Below are 23214 nucleotides of genomic sequence, written 5' to 3'. Positions count from 1 at the left end.
CATTCGTGACAGTTAAGCTTGCGTGGCTATGCCTACACAAGGGAAGGCATCGCTTCATTCTTGACTATATCCCCTCCAGCTCAGCCACCACTTTCTGTTAGGAAAGAAAACATGCAGGAAAAAGCGTACAAGAAGACAAAGAAGAAGGAAATTACATTTTGATTTGTGCATGGAAAGGGTATATTCAGCAGTTTTAGAACACTACACACTGACCTTGCATACGTGATGCTTTGTGTTTGTTTCTCTGTGTTATTTCATTAGTCCTGGCTTTTTCCATGGCAGCACAGCTCAACTACCCTGTCGACTTTGTCCCTTCAAATCAGCCTCATTAAATCTCAGCCAACTTTGTCCTTGACTGTGCTTTGTCATTATGTGTGTGTGCCTGCACAGATGCCTTATATTCCTTGTATTCACAATAAAAGTAATATTATGTATATTTATTATGTCTTCAAGGTTAACATGAAGTTTATAAGGGCTCTGGATAAGAGCTCTGAATGAACAATGGTATCTGATGAGCATTAAACCTTTCCTTTGAAGTTCTTACTGGCACCAGGGGGACCTTGGCTAAAGTAAGTGCCTGGTGAACACAGCCTTCCTTTGTATTTAATCAATAACTCCCTTTATTAGCTGAGCCCTGAGGGGATGGACTAAGGAAGATGAGTTGGAAAAAATCCTCAGCATTTACAGTAAACACTCCTTGACTGGAGGGCAGGTACAGTATATGGTGTAAACGCAAACTCCTCCTGTCCGGTCCCCACCTGGCTATCTGAGGTTCTGAGAATACAACTGTTTTTCTGAGAACACAAGGCTGCAGCAGGCCTGATGAAAACAGCCAACTGTCAGAAGATGCTCAGACTCTTTCACCTTGTTATGACCCGAAACTTGTGATGAAAGGTCAAGTTTCGGTCAAACCCACTTCTGAGCTTTAACTTGCTGACAAGATGGTTTCTGCTGTCAGGGGAGGTTAGATGTATTAAAATGTTGTTGCCAGGGAAAGTCACGCAAGGACTGGGGAGGCTATATGAGTTACAGGATGTCTTAGACATTTTGCAGAACCTGGGGAGGGCTATCACATACTGTACACTGTACCAACTTCTGCCTACAATTGTATTACTAAAGGAGAGTTTTAATACTTAAACAAAGAGTCTGTGTTTCCTTTCCATTACTAATGTGAGTTTGATAATTATATAGACCTGATCATCTGTTGAAGAAATTGACCAACAAAACGCAGCCTAACTTTTTGCAAATTATGATTTTGGGACTTGCAATTGGAAGGGAATGCTGCCGATACACGCTCCAACCAAGGTGCAGAATTTGAGAAGAAAATTAAGTGACGAGGAAATTCAGCAACTTTTGCAGACAGTGGAAGTTGGTGCCAAACGCGTTTCGGTCATAGAAATCGAATCCATGGATTCTATATGGTTTCGGCCCCTTCCTTAATAGGGGTTTACGGATTGGATAATGGAGGTTTTAATATATTTCAAAATGCCATCCAAGGGATCAGGAAGGTCTGATGAATGCCAGATCTTACAACACCTGGATAGGTATTTTAATTATTGATAGGTACTGGGTATTGTAACTTCAGTTACATGAGTGGATATCCGAACCATAGGGGTGCTTCGCTCCTATTGATTTACCCTGCTGCTGGTGCCTCTTCACCTGAGAAAATGAAATATGCAACTTCAGCCTATTTTATTTATTTATTTATTTATATTTATATTTTACCTTTATTTAACCAGGTAGGCAAGTTGAGAACAAGTTCTCATTTCCAATTGCGACCTGGCCAAGATAAAGCAAAGCAGTTTGACAGATACAACGACACAGAATTACACATGGAGTAAAACAAACATACAGTCACTAATACAGTATAAACAAGTCCATATACAATGTGAGCAAATGAGGTGAGATAAGGGAGGTAAAGGCAAAAAAGGCCATGGTGGCAAAGTAAATACAATATAGCAAGTAAAACACTGGAATGGTAGTTTTGCAATGGAAGAATGTGCAAAGTAGAAATAAAAAGAATGGGGTGCAAAGGAGCAAAATAAATAAATAAATAAAAATTAAATACAGTTGGGAAAGAAGTAGTTGTTTGGGCTAAATTATAGGTGGGCTATGTACAGGTGCAGTAATCTGTGAGCTGCTCTGACAGTTGGTGCTTAAAGCTAGTGAGGGAGATAAGTGTTTCCAGTTTCAGAGATTTTTGTAGTTCGTTCCAGTCATTGGCAGCAGAGAACTGGAAGGAGAGGCGGCCAAAGAAAGAATTGGTTTTGGGGGTGACTAGAGAGATATACCTGCTGGAGCGTGTGCTACAGGTGGAAGATGCTATGGTGACCAGCGAGCTGAGATAAGGGGGGACTTTACCTAGCAGGGTCTTGTAGATGACATGGAGCCAGTGGGTTTGGCGACGAGTATGAAGCGAGGGCCAGCCAAAGACAATTTAAAAAATTATAAACGAGAACAAAAACAGAGTACCACAAGAGAGTCCAACTGGAGCAACAAATGTTCACAGCATCGCTGAGGCTGGGTGCTAACATTCAAACACAGAGCAAAGAACTGAGGAAAACTAAGGGTTTAAATACATTCAAGGGAAACGAGGCAGAGGTGCAAATAATAACTGGAAACAAGGGAAAACAAAAGGGTCAAAAAGCACATTGGGGGCATCTAGTGGCCAAAACCGGAACAATCCTGGCCAAATCCTGACAAAATGTATTTATAACACCCATCTTACATCAGCTGATGTCACAAAGTGCTGTACAGAAATCCAGCCTAAAACCCCAAACAGCAGGCAATGCAGGTGTAGAAGCACGGTGGCTAGGAAAAACTCCCTAGAAAGGCCAGAACCTAGGAAGAAACCTAGAGAGGAACCAGGCTATGACGGGTGGCCAGTCCTCTTCTGGCTGTGCCAGGTGGAGATTATAACAGAGCATGGCCAAGATGTTCAAATGTTCATAAATGACCAGCAGGGTCAAATAATAATAATTACAGTAGTTGTCGAGGGTGCAACAAGTCAACACCTCAGGAGTAAATGTCAGTTTGCTTGTCAAAGCCAATCGTGATTGCGAATAGTTATTGAATTCCTAACCATACCATGTGGAGCATTGGCTACACGGCTGGAAATGGTTGAACTCTGAGACTGTCGATCCCTACAGAATAAGAGCAAATCTTAGATACTAATTACTAGTCTGCAGCGAGAAGTGAACCGCTGAAACATCTATTCAATGAGAACTCTGAAGTACCATTCTAACAACGAAAGACTTTGAATTTCAGGGAAACAGAAAGAGAGAGAGAGACTCAGATGAACTCTCCTTCAGACGGACTGACAATTCCAACAGAAATCACGACGACACATGGGCGTAAATATATATTTATTGCAATTATTCCCGAATGAGTGAGCATTCATGTGCAAAGGATTAGCATTTCAATTAATATAATTATCAACCATGTATAGTGCTCCCTTTTGTCTTTCTCTCTCAGGCCACACCCACTTCCCTTTGTCCACCAAGCCTTCCTATCGATTTAGCCCACTAGGGAATCTTCCCGGTCATTTGTTAGTAACATATCTAGTGTTTGTTTATGCATTTCTGTGATTATTTAGTTAGTTAGTAAATAAATTATTAAGCCAATTATGGATGATTTATAGTAAAGGCTGGGTTTGTGCAACCAACAATTTATGACGTTTGGAATGAGACTGACGTGAGGTAAAGAATAATTAATTAATAGAAGACTAATTGATCAGATATAAAACATTTCTGAAGAGTTATATTAGGAAATTATAACTTTGCGATCTGAAGATTTTCTTTGGTGCCCCACTTCCTAGTTAATTACACTTACCTGATTATTTTAAGAGGTGAAAATATACCACATTTTTTGGGTTAAGCACATGGGCTACTAACAGCTTACTGCACAACATAAGCTTAGTATTACTTTCTTATCTACGGTATACATATGTCCCTGGCATATTATGGCGCAGCATTGAAGACATTTAAGCACTCACCTTATTGTGCTGTGCTAACTTGAAGAGGAAGTTGGTGCAGCGGTCCTTTGTGGGCAAATTTTGAAAATGAACTGCTCAGCGAAGCAAAGGCTCTTTTTATTTTCATTGTCTCTGTCCAGTGTGTGTGTTTGTATATTAAGGGGGTGTTACATTGGCAGGTAATGTTATGCGTATTGCCCGTCAGTTTCATTATTATGCTATAAATGATTATTTTATGGTTGTAAGTGATAAAATGAACTAGCATATATGTTATATTTTGCAATTCTGAGTGATTACTACCTCAGTAAGGATAAATACTTTATTCAGTGACCTTAGGTATAGAAACTTTTTGATCTGATCAACACATTGTTTAACTAAATGTATAACAGCAATTGCTAAATAATTGAAATAGATGGAAGCATAAGACCATGAATCAAATTTCAGATGTTTAGTTTTCTCCCTTAATACACCACTCCCCCTTACCAGCAGCTAGCTTGCCATCACAGGAAAACACCCACACACGCTTTTTTCTGTGTCTTTCCACACTACTAACTAAGAGGAAGGACAAAAAAAATGTAACAGATTACTGTGACTGGTCAGCCGGCAGGTTCCTTTTACGGCCAGGTAACTGTGATATCTGTGAGGCCGGCTGGACCTAGGTATCTAGGTCAGACTCAGCTGTCTGGCCATCTAGGCGGACCTAATTATCTGGCTTGCCGGCCAGACCTAGCTATCTAGCCGGTCGGCCGGACTCAGCTATCTGGCCAGTCAGCCAGACTCGGCTATCTGGCCGGCCGGATGGACCTAGCTATCTGTTAACATGTTAAGACCATTGGAAATAAATTACTTGCAATTAAAACAGAATATGATTAGAATATATTTTACTAATGCATGTTTGGCCTAGTGCACTAGACTATTTTGTATTTGAGCATCCTTAACATTAACCTGCCAGCTCATGTTTGCCCCTAACATTCTGCTGTTTGTTGTTGGTTTTGGCAGAAGTATGCCATGATTGCCATAGCCGTGGTGATCCTGCTTGCTGTTATTGCACTTATCGTTGGTTTGTGTCTGGGTCTAAAACTGCCCAAAACTACTGTTCTACACAGACAAACACTGTCTGTCATCATCGAACACACACCCAGACAAATACTGTCATATCCTATAGCAGTTTGCATTTAACTCTCTAAATACAGTCCCTTTAGCCAACTGAAACAAAAAGCTAATTCTGACAGGTTTCTCACTATGGGGTGAGGGGAGAACTTATTCATTCATGTATTTGATTTATTTAACCTTTATTTAACTAGGCAAGCCAGTTAAGAACAAATTATTATTTACAATGAAGGCCTACACTTAGTAGACTGTCCACCCCTGGCCTGTGGGCTGTAGGTAGGGCCCTGGGTTTTCCTAGCCAGGAAAAAAATGTAATTTTTAATATCATTTTTCATGTTCTTAATTCATGACTTTACAAAAGACCATACAGTGTGGTTTTGGGCAATGGGCTGATTCAATGTCCCTTTTTTTCTTTTTGTTCCCCACTCTTTTCCTAGTCCTCTTCTTTTTCACAGAAAACACTTTATCTTGCTGTCGGCATGGTTGTTGGTGTCATTGTTTTAGCCATTATTGTGGGGTTGACTGACTCATAGTTATTGTTCAACCTCAGTCATCGAGTAATTGTTGCCATCAATAATTGTCTCTGGCCCCCTCCCAGTTAGGGTGAGTGATGAGTCTCACAACTCAATCGCTGGTTGAAAACTGTTTTCTGCCCCTCCCAAAAGATAGAATTTGTAGATAATTGACCCTCTTTCTGTGACTCACCCACAAACAGGACCAAGCCTGGCCTGCTGAGGAGTGACGGACTCCATCCTAGCTGGAGAGGTGCTCTCATCTTATCTACCAACATAGACAGGGCTCTAAATCCTCTAGCTCCACAATGAAATAGGGTGCAGGCCAGGCAGCAGGCTTTTAGCCAGCCTGCCAACTTAGTGGAGTCCGCCACTAGCACAGTCAGTGTAGTCAGCTCAGCTATCCCCATTGAGACCGTGTCTCTCTTTTGACTAACCCATCAAGCATATTTCAAAGACAGCTTTTTTCAATCTTCATAGCATTGCAAAAATGATGCAGAAAGCTAATCCATGCTTTTGTCACCTCTAGATTAGACTACTGCAATGCTCAACTTTCCAGCTACCCGGATAAAGCACTAAATAAGCTCAAGTTAGTGCTAAACACAGCTGCTAGAATCTTGACTAGAACCAACACATTTGATTATGTTACTCCAGTGCTAGCCTCTACACTGGCTTCTTGTAAAGACTAGGGCTGATTTCAAGGTTTTACTGTTGACCTACAAAGCATTACATGGGCTTGCTCCTACCCATCTCTCCACGTACGCTACGGTCACAAGACGCAGTCCTCCTTATTGTCCCTAGAATTTCTAAGCAAACAGCTGGAGACAGGGCTTTCTCCTATAGAGCTCCATTTTTATGGAATGATCTGCATTTCCATGTGAGAGACGCAGACTCGGTCTCGACCTTCAAGTCTTCATCTCTTCAGTAGGTCCTATGACGAACCGCCCTTGCTGTCTCTGCCTCTCTCCACTGGGATTCTCTGCCTCTGACCCTATTATGGGGGCTGAGTCACTGGCTTACTAGTGCTCTTCCATGCCGTCCCTAGAAGGAGTGTGTCACTTGAGTGGGTTGAGTCACAGGTATGATCTTCCTGTCCGGTTTTGCGCCCCCTCGGGCTCGTGCTGTTGAGGAGATCTTCCTGGGCTACACTCAGCCTTGTCTCAGGGGAGTAAGTTTGTGGTCTGTTGATATCCCTCTAGTAGTGTGGGGGCTGTGCTTTGGCAAAGTGGGTGGGGTTATATCCTACCTGGTTGGCCCTGTCCGCGGGAAATGTCGGACGGGGCCACAGTGCCAGCCGACCCACCCCTGTCTCAGTCTTCAGTATCTATGTTGCAATAGTCTACGTGCCGGGGGGCTAGTGTCAGTCTGTTATATCTGGTGTAATTCTCCTGTCTTATCTGGTGTCCTGTGTGAATTTAAGTATGCTCCCTCTAATTCTCTCCCTCCCTTCCCGGGGGACCTGTGCCCTAGGATCATACCTCAGTACAACCTGGCCTGATGACTCCTGGCTGTCCCCAGTCCACCTGGTTGTGCTTCTGCTCCAGTTTCAAGTGGGCTGACTGCGGCTAGGGAATCCTGACCTGTTCACCAGATGTGCTACCTTGTCCTGGACCTGCTGTTTTCGACTCTCTCTCTCTCTCTCTCTACCGCACCTGCTGTCTCGACCTCTGAATGCTCGGTTATGAAAAGCCAACTGACATTTTCTCTTGAGGTACTGACCTGTTGTATCCTCTACAACCATAGTGATTATTATCATCTATGAACGTTTGAACATCTTGAAGAACAACCTGGCTTTAAATGGCCATGTACTCTTGTAATCTTCACCTGGCACAGCCAGAAGAAGACTGGCCACCCCTCAGAGCCTGGTTCCTCTCTAGGTTTCTTCCTAGGTTCTTGCCTTTCTAGGGAGTTTTTCCTAGCCACCATGCTTCTACAGCTGCATTGCTTGCTGTTTGGGGTTTTAGGCTGGGTTTCTGTATAGAACTTTGTGACATCTGCTGATGTAAAAAGGGCTTTATAAATACATTTGATTGATTGATTGCCCCCCCCCCAAAAAAAAAATATGCTATGTATGATCAACCTAGAAAATTCTTCCAGCTGGAATATCTACCATGACCCACTACTGCCTTACTGGGTGAAGTGACTCATCTCTCATGGAGTGAGTGCACTCAGGATCTCTTTTAAGGTTTCCAATGAGGAGTTCCTGCTGTACATTTCATAGAGGAAGAAGATAACACTGGGTACCTGCAGTATCAACCAGAGGGCTATGCTTAAACTCTCCTAATTCACTCATAAACCTTTTCAACCAGACATACAGAATGCACTTTTGACAGATACAGGTTCACACTCTCTCTCTCTCTCTCTCTCTCTCTCTCTCTCTCTCTCTCTCTCTCAATTTAACCACAGTGCAGTCTGTAACTCTTCAGATGAAATCCCCGGTCTAAAGTTGATCCATCTGATTGATGTCTCATGTACAGTGTCTCTTTAAATGTTCTGTTTCACTTGAAATGTAACTACTTTAGGCAAAAATAATATGCCACTTGTTCCAGGGTGTTGTACTGTATGTTGTTACAGCCCATTTATAATTTTGTTAAATTTTGTAGAAGATGTCAGTAGGGATCATGGTGACTGTTGCCGCGTTCAAGACAACTTGGACATTTCCGTCTTCAAAACTTATTTTCGAAAGATGAGGTATGAGTTTCCCACATGGAAAGTATCAGAATCAACCAATATGAAGCTCTTCGCAAATAACTTAGATACATTTTAACTCGAAGGTTCCAAGTTTCTGAGCTGCCTTGAACACGGCATAAATCCTTGACTATGACAGGAAGTACCATGGTGATGCGGCATGTAGTCAGTTTCTTCACTGACCATTTGGTGTGTTTCCGAGATGTCTTTAAGGTGACATGATTCTTGAGTTTCCCACTTGGAAAGTATCAGAATCAACCAATAGGAAGCTTTTCACAAATAACATATATAACAACTTATGTCCCTTCTAGAATCACAGTGTTTCTTTTCTTCTTTCTCTCCCCTGATCCCTCTTCTGCTCCTGCTGTATGTGTGCTACGGTAGCAGGCGGCAGGGTAGTCTACTGATTACAGCGTTGGACTAGTAACCGGAAGGTTGCAAGTTCAAATCCCCGAGCTGACAAGGTAAAAATCTGTCGTTCTGCCCCTGAACAGGCAGTTAACCCACTGTTCCTAGGCCATCATTGAAAATAAGAATTTGTTCTTAACTGACTTGCCTAGTTAAATAAAGGTTAAATAAAATATGGCCACACAGCAAGCAGCTCTGGGTACAAGAATGCTAGGAGGAGAAAGACAACACATTGTGCAGTGTTTTAAGGATGCAGATCTAATGAAGAGAATCTCCTGTGTTAACACGTACCAACACACAATATAAACCATGGAAACTACTGAACCTGCTGCGTTATCTCTGGAGTCACGACATATTCACAAATGCATTCACACACCTTTGGTATTTGGCTGGATACAAGCACGGATCTGCATACTACATGTGCTTACCTTTGTGTTTCTGTCATACAGCGGCCTTTATTACATGACTGAGGAGGACCAGGCCAACTGATATCAAGGAATGTCAAGTCACATGCAGCAGAAAAGAAGTTAGGAGAGAGTATTTTGAAAAAGAGTTGATGGTTGCCACAGTCAGAGGTAGGACAATTTGAAAAAGCATTGGGAATCCCTCCTCGAAGATCATAATTGTACATCTGAACTGTTACAACATACCAACTGTACATTGCCTTCCAATTCTTATTACCTAAATGTAGAAAAATGCAGAATAAAAAACACCATCAATAAGGGGTAGGTTTCATTATAGTGTTTTCTTTTTTGTCAAAATACTGCCTATAAGCTTGATCAGAGAGTGAAAATAACAACACAAGTGCTAATTCATGTTGTCCTGGTAACCACTGACTCATATCATGCTCAAGCATGAGACACAATGTTGTTTTCTGGTTGAGTGCATGTTGCGCATTTGTGTAAGCCTGTGGTCACATGCATTGGAGAGGTACAGAGGTAAACTGCTCTCTCATCTCCTCTCCTTTATTCCTGACAGTGACTGTAGCTTTCGGGCTGGTGGATGAGGATTCACATTTGTTCCCAATAAGAAGACGTCACTGCTCTCTGCAAATTTGGTGAAGTTATGCTTGAGGTCATGGTGGGCTGTGAGGGGACAAGGAACGGGTTGTTGTGGAGACATTCATGCCTACAACAATACGTCATGGTCATGTTCAGCAGGCATGTCATGGGAAATCATTTGAAACGGAATGAGGTACTCCGTTTCCTGCCTTTTGAGAGGGACACCATGCTCTCTGTTTCCCTTTCTCCCTGCAGCAAGACAGAAGCTCTCCAAGGTGAGTCATTAAGAAGCTGTGAGGTGTATCCAATTTTGGTTTTGCGTGTGTGTAAGGCTTAAAGGGAAGGCCCTCTCCTTTGGCTTGGGTTAACAGGACAGTTAGGCTCAGCACAGCTCTCCTCGAAGACAGAGTTTCCCAACCCTGGTCCTCGAGTACACTCAACAGTACATATTTTTGTTATAGCCCTGGACAGACTCACCTCATTCGGCTTATTGAGGGCTTGATGATTAGATGACAAGTGTTCTTGTCCAGGGTTACATAAAACATTTTTTACTGTTGGGGATACTCGAGGAACAGGGTTGCTTTAAAACACCTTTTTTAAAGCCCAAAAATATTGGTATCAGTTTAAAATATGATTATATTTCACATTGCTCAACTGTAATTCTATTCTAGGCTAAAGAGTCACATGATATAATGGCGTTATTCAACTAGAAAGTAGAACATGGAAATGTTCCAGATCACTAATAGACTGAATATATAGACTGATGTTTGCTCTCTTACCAGGTACAATAGGTAAAACCCTGCTATAAGGAACCCTAGCAGCTGCCTAAAGTGAATGGGAACGTCCTAGAGAGAAAACCTTCACTGGTTTAAAGAAGGGATTCTCCCATCTGAGCCTGGAGATACGGTCATCCTCAAGGTAAAAGCCATGTTAGGCCGATGGGTCACTGCCAATTGTGTGTCACACAGACCCATGATGTGTGTGTGTGTGTGGGTGGGTGTGTATGAATGAATGAGAGCAGCATTTCAACATTTCAATCAATCAAAGTTAGGACCCAGAATGAAAATTCCCAGAAACTGTGAGACCACGTTTCCATCTAGTGTTGACTTTGCGGTCGTGAAAAAGTGCTGACTACAGTACATACAGTGCTGTAGCAGTTAAGGCAGACGCCTTTCATATCTAAGTATTCTAGCTATTTTAAGGAACCATACCCATGTCCAACTCTCCACAACAAGAAAAGGAACCATTATATTCAGATTAAGCCAAGGAGCATCTGAGTACACATAAAAGATGATATGAAACCTTTGTGAAAGACTTCCGTATCATGATGTCTCCTGTGGTCTTTGTAGTCTAATCTGTATAATTCCCCCAGTGAGCTAAGCATTATTAACCCCCTTAACCATGTCAATCATCATCGAGGGATGTTTGTGATGACTAATGACGGTGAGTGATTTTTGATTTGATTTGAGTGGCTGGAAGGAGGACAGCAGCAGAGCGGAGGGATGGAGAGGGGTACTTAGTATTGGCTGATAAAAGCTGGCCTAGGTCCAGCGGCTCCTCCTGTCATTGTAGTGCTGTGTACAATAATCTCCATGCTCTCTCTCTCCCTAACACTACTTCTTAACCCTTAACACCCTAGAAATAGCATTTGTCCCTGTGGGGACTAACAAAATGTCCCCCAGTAGGTCAGATTTTTGTTATTTTTGTTATTTTACTATTAAACACGTCCACACACACACACTCACACACACACACACACACACACACACACACACACACACACACACACACACACACACACACACACACACACACACACACACACACACACACACACTATTTTACGCTACTGCTACTCTCTGTTCATCATATATGCATAGTCACTTTAACCATATCTACATGTACATACTACCTCAATCAGCCTGACTAACCGGTGTCTGTATGTATCCTCGCTACTTTTATAGCCTCGCTACTTTTATAGCCTTGCTACTGTATATAGCCTGTCCTTTTACTGTTGTTTTATTTCTTTACTTACCTATTGTTCACCTAACACCTTTTTGCACTATTGTTGAGAGCCTGTAAGTAAGCATTTCACGGTCTACACCTGTTCTATTCGGCGCACGTGACAAATTTGAATTTATTTTCAAATTATGGTGGAAAAAAAGTATTTGGTCACCTACAAACAAGCAAGATTTCTGGCTCTCACAGACCTGTAACTTTTTCTTTAAGAGGCTCCTCTGTCCTCCACTCATTACCTGTATTAACTGCACCTGTTTGAACTCGTTACCTGTATAAAAGACACCTGTCCACACACTCAATCAAACAGACTCCAACCTCTCCACAATGGCCAAGACCAGAGAGCTGTGTAAGGACATCAGGGATAAAATTGTAGACCTGCACAAGGCTGGGATGGGCTACAGGACAATAGGCAAGCAGCTTGGTGAGAAGGCAACAACTGTTGGTGCAATTATTAGAAAATGGAAGAAGTTCAAGATGACGGTCAATCACACTCGGTCTGGGACTCCATGCAAGATCTCACCTCGTGTGGCATCAATGATCATGAGGAAGGTGAGGGATCAGCCCAGAACTACACGGCAGGACCTGGTCAATGACCTGAAGAGAGCTGGAACCACAGTCTTAAAGAAAACCATTAGTAACACACTACGCCGTCATGGATTAAAATCCTGCAGAGCACGCAAGGTCCCCCTGCTCAAGCCAGCGCATGTCCAGGCCCATCTGAAGTTTGCCAATGACCATCTGGATGATCCAGAGGAGGAATGGGAGAAGGTCATGTGGTCTGATGAGACAAAAATAGAGCATTTTGGTCTAATCTCCACTCGCCGTGTTTGGAGGAAGAAGAAGGATGAGTACAACCCCAAGAATACCATCCCAACCATGAAGCATGGAGGTGGAAACACCATTCTTTGGGGATGCTTTTCTGCAAAGGGGACAGGGCGACTGCACCGTATTGAGGGGAGGATGGATGGGGCCATTTATCGCGAGATCTTGGCCAACAACCTCCTTCCCTCAGTAAGAGCATTGAAGATGGGTCGTGGCTGGGTCTTCCAGCATGACAACGACCCGAAACACACAGCTAGGGCAACTAAGGAGTGACTCCATAAGAAGCATCTCAAGGTCCTGGAGTGGCCTAGCCAGTCTCCAGACCTGAACCCAATAGAAAATCTTTGGAGGGAGCTGAAAGTCCATATTGCCCAGCGACAGCCCTGAAACCTGAAGGATCTGGAGAAGGTCTGTATGGAGGAGTGGGACAAAATCCCCGCTGCAGTGTGTGCAAACCTGGTCAAGAACTACAGGAAACGTATGATCTCTGTAATTGCAAACAAAGGTTTCTGTACCAAATATTAAGTTCTGCTTTTCTGATGTATCAAATACTTATGTCATGCAATAAAATGCAAATGAATTCCTTAAAAATCATACAATGTGATATTCTGGATTTTTGTTTTAGATTCCGTCTCCCACTGTTGAAGTGTACCTATGACAAAATTACAGACCTCTACATGCTTTGTAAGTAGGAAAACCTGCAAAATCGGCAGTGTATCAAATACTTGTTCTCCCCACTGTATAACCCAAATGTTATGCATATCTTTGTTAAATTTGCTGTTTATATGTTATACTGTAAGTCAGTTGTCAATGTGTCCAGGAGAGGACAGCATATCTCACTGAAAGCACCAATGACCCAATGGTAAAAAGCAATGTCTGGATTCACCAATCAGAGGTTGAAACAGGGTGAAATCCATGATGACGTGTTATTAGCATCTTCAGTGGGTGTGGTTAAAAGGTCTTGTCAAATGACACCTTGCCTCCTCAGACTCATTTTCTGTCCAATACCAACTAGAGTCTTACAGGGTTTTGCATTGTGCCTGAAAACCAACTGGCTTATAAAGAACCGTATCTAAGGACGGAGAGAGAGGGCAGCTGGCGTTGCTAGGCAACAGAGTGGAGGAGATAGGGAGAGAAAAAAAAACTATCTCCAGCCCTGTAAAATAGAGAGCTGCTTAACCAATACCTGCTGCTGTGATATTGTAATCTCTCTAAAACACCACTCTGCTTTTAGAGGTATGATCTGGCATTGGGGAGGGCTGAGAGGGCACTGTTGCTTATTGGTCAGTCAAGGTGAAGGTGAGTTTTGATTGGTCTGTCCTGGTTAGTTTTGGTTTTTCCATTGGCCCATGTCCTCCAGTACTTTAAGGTAAGGGTCTTTTAGGAGTCCAAGCAGAGCCAGGAAGCACACATCTCACTATACCAAACCTAGGTTGAGGACAGGTGACATAGCAGTTCAAAAATAAATGCATGAAGGAATAGAAAGAAAAGAGTGAGGGACGTATGTCAGTGTTTGAATGGGGGGAAGAAAGGAATGATGAATCATGGCTAAGAGGATGGAAGAAGGAGCAGAGTTAAGTGATCCAGGGCAGGAATACATCGACCCAGTATACTCAGATCATGCCTTTCTCTATTCTAAAAAATAGAGAGGAGAGTGAGAGAGATGGAGAGAGCTAGACATGGGTGTGAAGGCTGCTCAGGGAGGACTGCAGGGAGGAGATGCGTGAAGAGGAAACGGTCATCCATGATGCAATCATTTACACATCAATGAGCTGAGATTTACACAGGCAAATGATATGAATGCTGACAACCTTCAGTGGGTTTGTGTGTGAATTTTGGTGAGTGGAATAAAGAGGAGGGTTGCGGACTGCACGGAGCATGCGCGTGCATCTGTGAGAGACAGGGAAGGGAGAGAGAGAGAGAAAGGCTGAGAAGTAGGGGAGGGAGGGAGTTTGTCGTGATAGAGAACCTGCGAGTGCTACTAAGGAGGAGAGAGCGCGAGAGAGAGCGGGAACACAAGCGAGTAACTGAGAGATGGTGTGTGTGTGTGTGAGAGAGCCTTAGTTCGTCTGACTCTCGGAGCTGTAGACTGGACCAACCATTTAGCCTTTGGAACGCTCACGGCGCACACACACGTAGGCACACGCCACTGCCGCGTCACCCTTGCCGGCCGGTGATGAGAGGGAGGATACAGTCGTTTTGAGACAAAGGGGGAACTGCCTTTGAGGTAGGGAGCTTTTTTACCCTATGCACCACTAGTGTTGTGCCACTGTCTCAGTGGGAATTCTTATCGCCATAACCTTCTGCAAAATGTAGCATATGCATTTCTGCATGTGTAACGCTCTCACCACAGACTGGGATAGATCAGTATTGGAACAATGGTGCAAAGAACATCTCTGTAAACAAACTTGTATGGTATTGACTTGGTTTACACTAAACACACACACACTCAGAAACTACAGTAGATGTCAGCCATGACACTACTCTTCAATCCACTGAACAGGAATATATCATGACTAACCAGGTGTGGTGTGTGTGTGTGTGTGTGTGTGTGTGTGTGTGTGTGTGTGTGTGTGTGTGTGTGTGTGTGTGTGTGTGTGTGTGTGTGTGTGTGTGTGTGTGTGTGTGTGTGTGTGTGTTTGCTTGCACACTTACATGCATATTTGTGATTTGTGCCCATGGACTTGGTTGCGTGGGCGACGCTGCTGTGTTGCGGAGAGAGAGAGTGTCTGTCTGCTGCGTGCTCCTCCTCAGCTCTACTCTGCTCTGCTGCTTTGAGAGAGACTGCTATGACTGGGACTGCAGCTCTGAAACACTCTGGGTTAGGCTGGGCCAGACTGAGTAGCTACATTAGGCAGGACCATGGCTAGATGGAGTTGGGAAGGCCTGTGGAGAGCTTGGCTACATGGGTCTACAGTCTATAGGACACCATGCAGGCTTTTGTGCTTCTGTATAGGGCTAAATGGGGCTAGGCCACTAGCCAGCCTGAAATCCACTTGGCCCCGACTGGCTAGTGCCAGCACGGCTGTGGAGGGAGGGGAGAGGATAGGCTGGGTGAGGCTACCTCATGACTAGGGAGGTAGGCTGGGTAGGTAATTGCAGGGTTGAATATACCTGAGCAGATATGGCCAGGACCAGGCTAAATGTTCTTATAGTGGATGACTAAGAGGGATTCTCTGTGTGTGGGTGGTTTTATGTGATGAGCTGGTATTACCTTCAAAATCAAGCTGCCTTTTACAATGACACGTGTAGGGTGACAGGGTGACAACTGGCCTTGACCAGGAGCCCCATAGGACGGTGCACAATTGGCCCAGCGCCATCCGTCGTAGGGGAGGGTTTGTCCGGTGGGGCTTTCCTTGGCTCATTGTGCTCTTGCGACTCCTTTTGACAGGGCCAGGAACCTGTAAGCTAACTCCGATCGTCAATTGAACGGTGTTTCCTCCGACACGTTGGTGCGACTGACCTCCAGTTTAGAGAGCAGTATGATAAGTAGTATGTGGCCAGGTGGGTCATGTTTCAGCGAATGCATGACTCGACCTTCGCCTCTCCAGAGCCTATTGAGGAATTACAGAGATGAGCCAAGGGACCAAATTCGGGGAGAAAATGGGGTAAAAAAAAAGTATTGTGGCCATACCACCCTGAACACACCTGTTCAGGGTCGGGCCTGGTTAGTACTGGGACAGGAGACCGCCTGAGAATACCAGGTTCCGTAAGCAAAATATATATATAAAAAAGAGAAAGGGTCACATGACAAATGGAGGTAGAGAGAGCACCCCACAGGCTGTGTTGGTATAGTAGTGTCTCAAGGCCACAGGGTGGTAAAGGTGGTGTTATTGAGGTTGACATTTGGCACATTGGATGTTGCAGCTAACAGACCTCAGGCTTTTTCCTACTCTCACTCTATTCCAGTCCATCTGCAATGAGGAAGGCTTTCATTGGGTTTCACTTTATCGCAACCATCACGGACTGTGTCCCAAATGGCACCATATTACCTATATAGTGCACTACTTGGGTTCGGGTCAAAAGTAGTGCACTATATAGGAAATAGTGTGCCCCCCTCCCACAGATGATACCGCAGGTGAAGAAGCAGGATGTGGCGGTCCTGGGCTGGTGTGGTTACACGTGCTCTGCTGTTGTGATGACTGTTGGACATATTTCTCGAAAACGATGTTAGAGGCAGCTTATGGTAAAGAAATGAACATTCAATTCTCTGGCAACATTTCTGGTGGACATTCTTGCAGTCAGCATGCCAATTGCATGCTCCCTCAAAACTTGAGACATCAGTGGTATTGTGTTGTGTGACAATACTGCACGTAATGATCATGCTGTTTAATCAGATTTTTGATATGCCACACCTGTCAGGTGGATGGACTATCTTGGCAAAGGAGAAATGCTCACTAACAGGGGTGTAATCCAATTCGTAAACAAAATCTGAGAGAAATAAGCTTTTGGGATAGAACAACAAGGACTGTATCTAATAATGACCTAATAACCACATATTACATAGTAACACTACATGAATGACTAGCATGTCAATAGCACAGTAAGTATAACAGCAAGGACTGTATATTATTGTTGTTGTGTGTTTCTTTGCAATAGCCTACTATCTATATATTATACAGATAGTAGGCTATTACAAAGAAACACACAACAGCGAGGACTGTATTTAAATATTTAGGAAATAGGAAGTAGTAAAGAGTGACTAATCATCGCACACAATATTAGTAGTAACATAATAATGACAAGAATGAAAACTTACATAGAATACTATTACTCTAGCACATACTGCAATGATAACAACAGCGACAACAACTTACTTTGTTTTCACATCCCATGCACATACAGTATGTCCATCCACGCTCTGACACTGGAGAAAACACAGTTCAGGCCCAGCTAATACTTTACACTTGAAAGAGCATGCAATGGACCCGACTGGCCAGTGCTGGATTAGCTAGGAGCATCTGACCTATCACAGGATGCATCAATGTATTGACAGAGTGTGGAGTGCATCGGGACTGTTTGATTGGCTGAAACCACGAGCTGGAGTGGATCGATATCTGTCACGTGAGTGGGAGAGTTAGATAAGGCTGCGCCAGCCAAACGTAAACCGCACGCTGGAAATTAGTCCCACAGCGCCCGCTGCAGGGGGATTCTGTAACAGTTCTTGAAGCTGGTTCCTTACAGCCCGACTGGCTGGTTTTCTGATTGGGTGTGTTGGTTTGATTCCTCTAGGACTGAATCCTCTAGGTAGAATGTTGTCCTGATTGTCATATTCTTTTAAAAATATATTTGTGTTTTACCCCCTTTTTCTCCCCAATTTCGATCTTGTCTCATCGCTGCAACGCCCCAATGGGCTTGGGAGGTGAAGGTGGAGTCATGCGTCCTCCAAAACATGATCCGCCTAACCACGCTTCTTAACACCCGCCCGCTTAACCCAGAAGCCAGCCACACCAATGTCGGAGGAAGCACCGTTCATCTGACGACTGAGGTCAGCCTGCAGGTGTCCGGGTCTGTTGTGACGCCTTTTGCATTGTGATGCAGTGCCTTAGACAGCTGCGCCACTCAGGAGGCCCCCTGTTTGTCTTTTTGTAGATGGATGTGATGGTTTGTTGGCTGGTTGGATGTCTGATTCTCTGGTCTTAAACCAGAATCGCTTCCTTTTTTTCAATTTTCGCCTAAAATGACATACCTAACTGCCTGTAGCTCAGGCCCTGAAGCAAGAATATGCATATTCTTGGTACCATTTGAAAGGAAACACTTTGAAGTTTATGGAGATGTGAATGGATTGTAGCAGAATATAACACAATCTATCTGGTAAAAGATAATACAAAGAAAAAAACAACCTTTCTTTTTTTTCATCTTTGAAATGCAAGGGAAAGGCCATGATGTATTATTCCAGCCCAGGTGAAAATTCGATTTTGGCCACTAGATGGCATCAGTGTATGTGAAAAGTTTTAGACTGATCCAATGAACCGTTGCATTTCGGTTCAAAATATTGTATCAAAACTGCCCAAATGTGCCTAATTTGTTAATTAATAACTGTTCATGTTTAAAATTGTGCACTCTCCTCAATCAATAGCATGGCATTATTGCACTGTAATAGCTACTGTACATTGGACAGTGCAGTTAGATTAACAAGAATTTAAGCTTTCTGACAATATCAGATATGTCTATGTCCTGGGAAATGTTCTTGTTACTTACAACCTCATGCTAATCGCGTTAGCTTACGTTAGTGCAACACAACCGTCCCATGGAAGGGACACGGATCCCGAAAAAGCAATGTTGAATGAGATGTCTCACCTACAGTATCTATCTGTCCATCTGTCTCTTTTCCTGCTATATGAGCTGTTTGGTTGTCTGGTTGGATATCTGTCTGTCTGGTTGACAGATCCACAGGCTGGCCGGTTTGTCTGGCTTGCTTCCTGCCTGGTTGGTGGCATGGCTGCTTGTGGCTGATTGTCTGGCTGTTGGTCTGTCTGTCAGGGGGGCTGCTGTATGTGTGTGCCAGCTGGATGGTTGACAGTCTTCCAATGGTAAGTGTAAGTGATTTGCACAGCGGTGTGTGTGTGTGTGTGTGTGTATGTGAGGATTAGGAAATCCTCCCCTGGAAGGTTCAGTTTAATAACCCAAACACATTCATAGTTCAGGAATCAAATAATAATAATAGCCTAGATAAAACAAACACTTGTGTTCTTGGCTTTTGGTGTTATTGTGGCGTGGTTCATGTAGTTTGAAGACCCTCCAATCAGAGGTCACTCATGGGCCAAAGCCGTTTTGTCTGAAAAGCTTTTAGAGAGACTGTAAATTGATGTTCTGACAAGCTTGGCTTTCAGAAACATTTTCCTCATTATACACTTTGATAATGAAACATTTCAGAGAGAAATCTGTATCACAGAAGAGTGGGAGCTAGAGAGAACAGGAAGAGGGAGAGGGAGACAGAACATGAAGAGGGAGAGGGAGACAGTACATTGAATTCAGGCATCCTTTTAAAGCAATGCACTACAGGTTGCTTTTGTCTAGGTGGATATGTTGCTTTTTATATCTCTAGATATTGCAGTGCCTGGGCGGGGTAAGTGCCTCGCTTAGGCGCTCAACAGGACCACTACACCCCACTAGGGATTTCAAACGGTAGCTTCCCAACGTCCAGCCCTATATCATTCACCCATAATGCTTTGTGAGACGCCTGGACGTCACATCAGCTCGTCAGCCGGCCCTCTCTCGTTCTGTGTCCTTCCACAGAGCTGTGTGTAGTGTAAGCAGGTCTGAGAAGTGTTTCTGTGTTCTCTCATCAACTCCCATTAACACACACACACACACACCTCCCTGAGGGGAAGGAGTGTTTAGAGGGAGTCATGAGGAGACGTGTCCACTGGAGGGTGGCTAATTTCAGCAGGCAGGGACAGAGGCAGCATCAGTGTTCCCTTGAGTCAGCTGTCACTTCAGACTGGCCTAACTCTGCCCTGGATCCCTGGCTCCATGCAGTCACAGCCACAGTCACAGCCCCATCCCCTCTTTACTGTATGACAGGCCCTGGGGAGGAGGCTATGCCTGGACACACATGTCATTATGTGAGACTGGCAGTTATGACATTGTGTTTCTTATGTCCTCCTGTACTGTCATCTTAGGAAAGTTGTTTGCTCTGTAGCCCTGATAGATGCTAAAGAAATTGAATTTGGGGTGTTGAAAACATGTACACTACTGTTCAAATGTTTGGGGTCACTTAGACATTTCATAGTACATTAGAGTGTCTAGTTTGAAAAACAGATGCCTCACAAGTCCTCAACTGGCAGCTTTATTAACTTATTGCGTCGAGCAATCCCGTATCCGGGAGCGTAATCATAGCCTCAAGCTCATTACCATAACGCAACGTTAACTATTCATGAAAATCGCAAATGAAATGAAAGAAATATATTCACTCACAAGCTTAGCCTTTTGTTAACAACACTGTCATCTCAGATTTTAAAAATATGCTTTTCAACCATAGCTACACAAGCATTTGTGTAAGAGTATTGATAGCTAGCATAGCATTAAGCCTAGCATTCAGCAGGCAACATTTTCACAAAAACAAGAAAAGCATTCAAATAAAATAATATACCTTTGAAGAACTTCAGATGTTTTCAATGAGGAGACTCTCAGTTAGATAGCAAATGTTCCGTTTTTCCAAAAAGATTATGTGTGTAGGAGAAATCGCTCCGTTTTGTTCATCACGTTTGGCTAAGAAAAATACCCGAAAATTCAGTCATTACAACGCCAAACTTTTTTCCAAATTAACTCCATAATATCGACAGAAACATGGCAAACGTTGTTTAGAATCAAATCTCAAGGTGTTTTTCACATCTATTAGATGATAAGTCATTCGTGGCAGTTGCTTTTCTCCTCTGAAGCAAATGGAAAAATGCACGCAGCTGGAGATTATGCAATAATTTCGACAGAGGACACCAAGCGGGCACCTGGTAAATGTAGTCTCTTATGGTCAATCTTCCAATGATATGCCTACAAATACGTCACAATGCTGCAGACACCTTGGGGAAACGACAGAAAGTTGTAGGCTTTCACAGCCATATAAGGGGACATTGGAACACAGCGCTTTCAAAATCTGGGGCATTTCCTGTTTGAAATGTCATCTTGGTTTCGCCTGTAGCATCAGTTCTGTGGCACTCACAGATAATATCTTTGCAGTTTTGGAAACGTCAGAGTGTTTTCTTTCCAAAGCTGTCAATTATATGCATAGTCGAGCATCTTTTCGTGACAAAATATCTTGTTTAAAACGGGAACGTTTTTTTATCCCAAAATTAAAAGAGCGCCCCCTATATCGAAGAAGTTAAATAGTACACGCAAAACACCAGTCTCAATGTCAACAGTGAATAGGCGACTCCGGGATGCTGGCCTTCTAGGCAGAGTTTCTAAGAAAAAGGCAATCCCGGAGTCGCCTTTTCACTATTGACATTGAGACTGGTGTTTTGTGGGTACTATTTAATGAAGCTGCCAGTTGAGGACTTGTGAGGTGTCTGTTTCTCAAACTAGACACTCCAATGTACTTGTTCTCTTGCTCAATTGTGCACCAGGGCCTCCCACTACTCTTTCTATTCTGGTTAGGGCCAGTTTGCGCTGTTCTGTGAAGGGAGTAGTATACAGCGTTGTACCAGATCTTCAGTGTCTTGGCAATTTCTCGCATGTAGCCTTTCTCGCAATAGCCTTCATTTCTCAGAACAAGAATAGACTGACGAGTTTCAGAAGAAAGTTATTTGTTTCTGGCCATTTTGAGCGTGTACTCAAACCCACAAATGCTGATGCTCCAGATACCCAACTAGTCTAAAGAAGGCCAGTTTTATTGCTTCTTTAATCAGAACAACAGTTTTCAGCTTTGCTAACATAATTGCAAAAGGGTTTTCTAATTATCAATTCGTCTTTTAAAATCTTAAACTTGGATTAGCTAACACAACGTGCCATTGGAACATAGGAGTGATGGTTGCTGATAATGGGCCTATGTAGATATTCCATTCCATACAACATTAACAATGTCTACACTGTATTTCTGATCAATTTGATGCTATTTTATCGGACAAAAAAAGGTTGCTTTTTCTTTAAAAAATAAGGAAATTTCTAAGTGACCCCAAACTTTTGAACTGTACTGTATTTTTCAGATTTCACCCCTTAATTTCCTTCAAATAATAAGGGATTGCATTTATATCTTCCTTGGGTTAAGGGATGGCACCTTTTGAAGTGCCCCTGGGAGTGGGGTCTCCTTAGACCAGATGGAGGAGTTTGTCTCTGTGTCCTACTAGTGGCCCTCTAAATCCTGAACACACAAAATGCCATCTATTCTCCAGAGCTCAGCATATTGCACCATATCTGCTTTTGATCAGTTAGGTTTCCAGATAACCAGCGGTTTGGCCCTTCAAGCCATTGGTTAAGTCCTAATCATATTTTATCATACTCTTTACTGCATTTATCATTATCACAATCTATGTCCTCAGAGAATGTATATTGTATAGATTAGAGAGTGTTCTGTTCCTTTATGGCATATAGGTCTTTATGGCAAGCTCTCATGCATAGCAAATGTGTGGGTCTGGTGAGCTGTGGCACTTTGGATTGTGCAGTCAGGAGAGTGTGTGGAGGTGAAGTGAAGAGCAAAGAAAAAGTAAGGAAAGGAAAATGGGGGAAGGAGTGGAAGTCCTCTGGGTCTCCTCCTGGTCCAGGGAGGGAAGGTGCTGGAGCTATTGTCCTGGCAACAAGCCCACTAGCAAGATAGGGACAGATTCGTAAAGGGAAACTGACATACCATAATGGCTTCTTGCTGTTGCAAGCCTCACTTGTTCCAAATCAATTTCACCCAACGGAGATGTAAGGCGGAGATGGCAGAGATGTGCAGAGCACCTTACTGTACGCACGCTAATGTCTTGTCATTGGCCTAAAGGCTGGAACATGCTTCCTGGCATCCATGTGACTTGATGGTCAGCTGTTATGTCCATCCAGTATCTTAACGCTCTTATGGTAATGACCACTTCACTGACATGCTCTCCATATTGCCATACATCAACTCATGGAACAATTATGAAATATGTAAATGTGATATAAATAATTTACAGGGAACAATATTATGCTAGCAGAGTGAATAGTGTTTGCGTATGCACATAAACCTGTTATTACATCCACATTGTTGTGTTATGGTTACACAACA

The 23214-nt window shown here is 43.3% G+C and overlaps 1 protein-coding gene across 2 annotated transcripts in view; it reads left to right on the top strand.

The window, feature by feature from the left end:
• Window positions 1–14327: 14327 nt before the first annotated feature.
• LOC109868145 (RIMS-binding protein 2) overlaps window positions 14328–23214 on the top strand; it is a 68467-nt gene continuing 59580 nt past the window's right edge. For both annotated transcript variants that reach the window (XM_031803152.1, XM_031803151.1), the window contains exon 1: window positions 14328–14760. The gene's annotated coding sequence lies outside the window, so the exon portion shown is untranslated. The remainder of the gene's footprint in view (window positions 14761–23214) is intronic.

This window comes from Oncorhynchus kisutch, linkage group LG23 (assembly GCF_002021735.2).
Source record: "Oncorhynchus kisutch isolate 150728-3 linkage group LG23, Okis_V2, whole genome shotgun sequence".
In the NCBI taxonomy this organism is placed as follows: Eukaryota; Metazoa; Chordata; class Actinopteri; order Salmoniformes; family Salmonidae; genus Oncorhynchus; species Oncorhynchus kisutch.
This window is presented reverse-complemented; position numbering and strand designations above follow the sequence as displayed.